Consider the following 2,614-nt stretch of genomic DNA (forward strand, 5'->3'; position numbering starts at 1 on the left):
ACAACCGCTTCCTCCCTGCCAAAAAAAAAAAAAACAACCCTTATATGCCTTGGCACTGAGGGCCCTTGCTGCTGCCTACAGGTGACCACTCACACATTGGTAAGTGCTGGGCTTCCTGCAGCTTTGCACACACAGTACTGACAGTTTCGCTGGGCTGGTGTTATTTGTGTCTTCTGTTGTTATTTCCTGGCTGTACAGTTATTTGTGATGTGTTGTGTTACTGTTTTGCAAATGTGTCCCCCGTTCCTGGATGCCAGAATCCTGGCCCCGGTGTCTAATGAAAGTGTTGTTTGGAGTGAAATGGGGCCGAAATTGTCTGGTTATGCCTATGCTCATTTCATTTGTTCTGAAAGCATTTGGGTGAGTAAGGAAAGCTGCTGTGAAGCCTTCTAGAATCTGTTATCCTGGGCTTTTGTTGAGGTGTTAAGACTTGTGATGTCTGCATAAATTAAAGCAGCTTTTTCCTTACGATATAATGAGAAAATTTGGTTCAAATAACATCACAAGATTCCATGTCTCGGAATCCCACTAAGGAAATGTGAACAGTGGGCCTTAAGATCTCTGTCCGTCTCCTGTCATGACATCTAAGTTATGCTGTTTGTGTCTGCTGTAAATATATTCTTCTCAATTTAATTAGAATCCATTCTACATTTGCAGTGGGATCAGGATCTTTGAGGAGTGCCTGACTTCACTGCCTGCTGGAGGAAGGTGGGGCAGGAGCTGAACCTATGGCCATGCCTCGTGGATGGCTGAAGCTGTCCCATGTTTTGTGAGGTGCTGCATTGAGCTGCTCCTGCCTTACACCAGCATTATGACCAAAGTAGGAAAATGCCTCATTGTCGTGGTTCACTATGAATTGGAAGAGAACCTGTTGGCAAATGCATTATGCTGAATGTTTCTTGGGACTGGATTCTCATCCTGCCACGGAGCACAGTTGCCTAAGTACAGCATCTCGTCATTAGAGGTGTGTTAGATGAACCTCTACAAGTGGAGTATAGGAATGTCCAGGAAAACTTTGCTTTTCTTTGTAGGGGCATCTTTCTTTCCACTTTTCTATGAGTCATGCCAAATCAATAAATGACATCTTGTGGTCTGGGTCTACTACAGGTCATGTGGTCAGAGGGAGCCTGTAGATGAGACCTTCTTGTTTCGGTTGCAGGAATTGTCACAATCTCACATTCTCATCCTGATGGGGGATTTCAAACACAGATGTCTACTGAGAAAGCAAAACGGTGGACTGCAAGCTATCCCAGAGACTCCTGTCATATGTTGAGGATGGCCTTCTGGTCCAGGTATTGGACAAAATGTCCAGAGCAGTAATGTTTCTGGACCTGTTCCTCACCCGCTCAGAGGAGCTCATTAAAGAGGCTAAGATTGGAGGCACTCTGGGCTGCAGCGACCATGGTCTGGTGGAGATTGTGATCTTGAGGATCTCAAGGATCCAGGTTGTTCAAGGATTTACTGCCTGAGGTTCCCTGGGAAGCTGTGCTTACAGACAAAGGAGTGTAGCAGAACTGGCAGCCCTTTAAGGATGCCTTTCTGAGAGCACAAGAGCAAACTGTGGGATAAGAGGAATTTGTGCAGGTTGTGGAAGCAGAGATGTGCGGCCAGAGATGTGGGGAGAATAAAGAAATGCTGTCTGGACATGCAGAGATGGGAAAGGAAAGCCAAGGTGCAGATGGATCTGTTTGGCAAGGGATGTGAAAAAGAAGGGATTCTACAGGTACACTGATCAGAAGAGGCAGACCAAAGAGAGAGTACCCCCTGTGCTAAATGAGATGTGGAAAATTGGCTACAAGAGACATGGAGAAGACTGAGGTACTCAGTGAGTTCTTTCCCTCTGTCTTCACTGGCAGCCAGGCTTCTTGTGTCTCTCACATCTCTGTATCTTTAGCTGGAGACTGGGGGAGCAAAATACCTCCCACTATAAGAAAAGAGCAAGTCTGAGAGTACCTGATGAGACTCAGTGAGTATCAGTCTATGGTTCATGAGGCCATGCACCTCATGTCATGAAGGAGATGTCTGAGGTGGTTGCCAAGATTCTCTCCATCATAGTTAAAAAGCCATGGCTGTCAGGTGAAGTTGCCGGTGACTGGAGAGAAGGAAACATCATTCCCATTTTTAAGAGTGGGGGAAGAGAAGACCTGGGGAACTACAGAGCAGTGAGCTTTTTCACCGTGCCTGGGAAGATCGTGGAGCAGATCCTCCTGGAAGGCACATGCAAAATGAGGAGGTGATCTGAAACAGCCAGCGTGTATTCACCAAGGGCAGATTGTGCCTGACCAATCTAGCGGCCTTTTATGATGGAGTGATGGCATTGGTGGACAAAGGAAGGGCAACTGATGTCATCTACCTGTGTTCACGCTTAACGAGGAGATTTCAGATAGAAAAATTGCTAGGAGAGAATTCCTACGCCCATGGACATTGGTCTGAAACAAAGTTATCTCAACATAGTTTGGAGTGTCCTTTCAATGGGTGCTTTTTTTCCTTTGAAACATTAGAGGGGTGGGATGTAGCATGTTGAGTCTCCCTGCCCTCGTGGAAATTGTCATTTAAAACAAACAACTTGCAGGAAGAGATAAAATTACAGTGGGGAAGATATCAGAAAATAGAA

Source organism: Meleagris gallopavo, chromosome 4, assembly GCF_000146605.3.
Source record: "Meleagris gallopavo isolate NT-WF06-2002-E0010 breed Aviagen turkey brand Nicholas breeding stock chromosome 4, Turkey_5.1, whole genome shotgun sequence".
Taxonomy (NCBI): domain Eukaryota; kingdom Metazoa; phylum Chordata; class Aves; order Galliformes; family Phasianidae; genus Meleagris; species Meleagris gallopavo.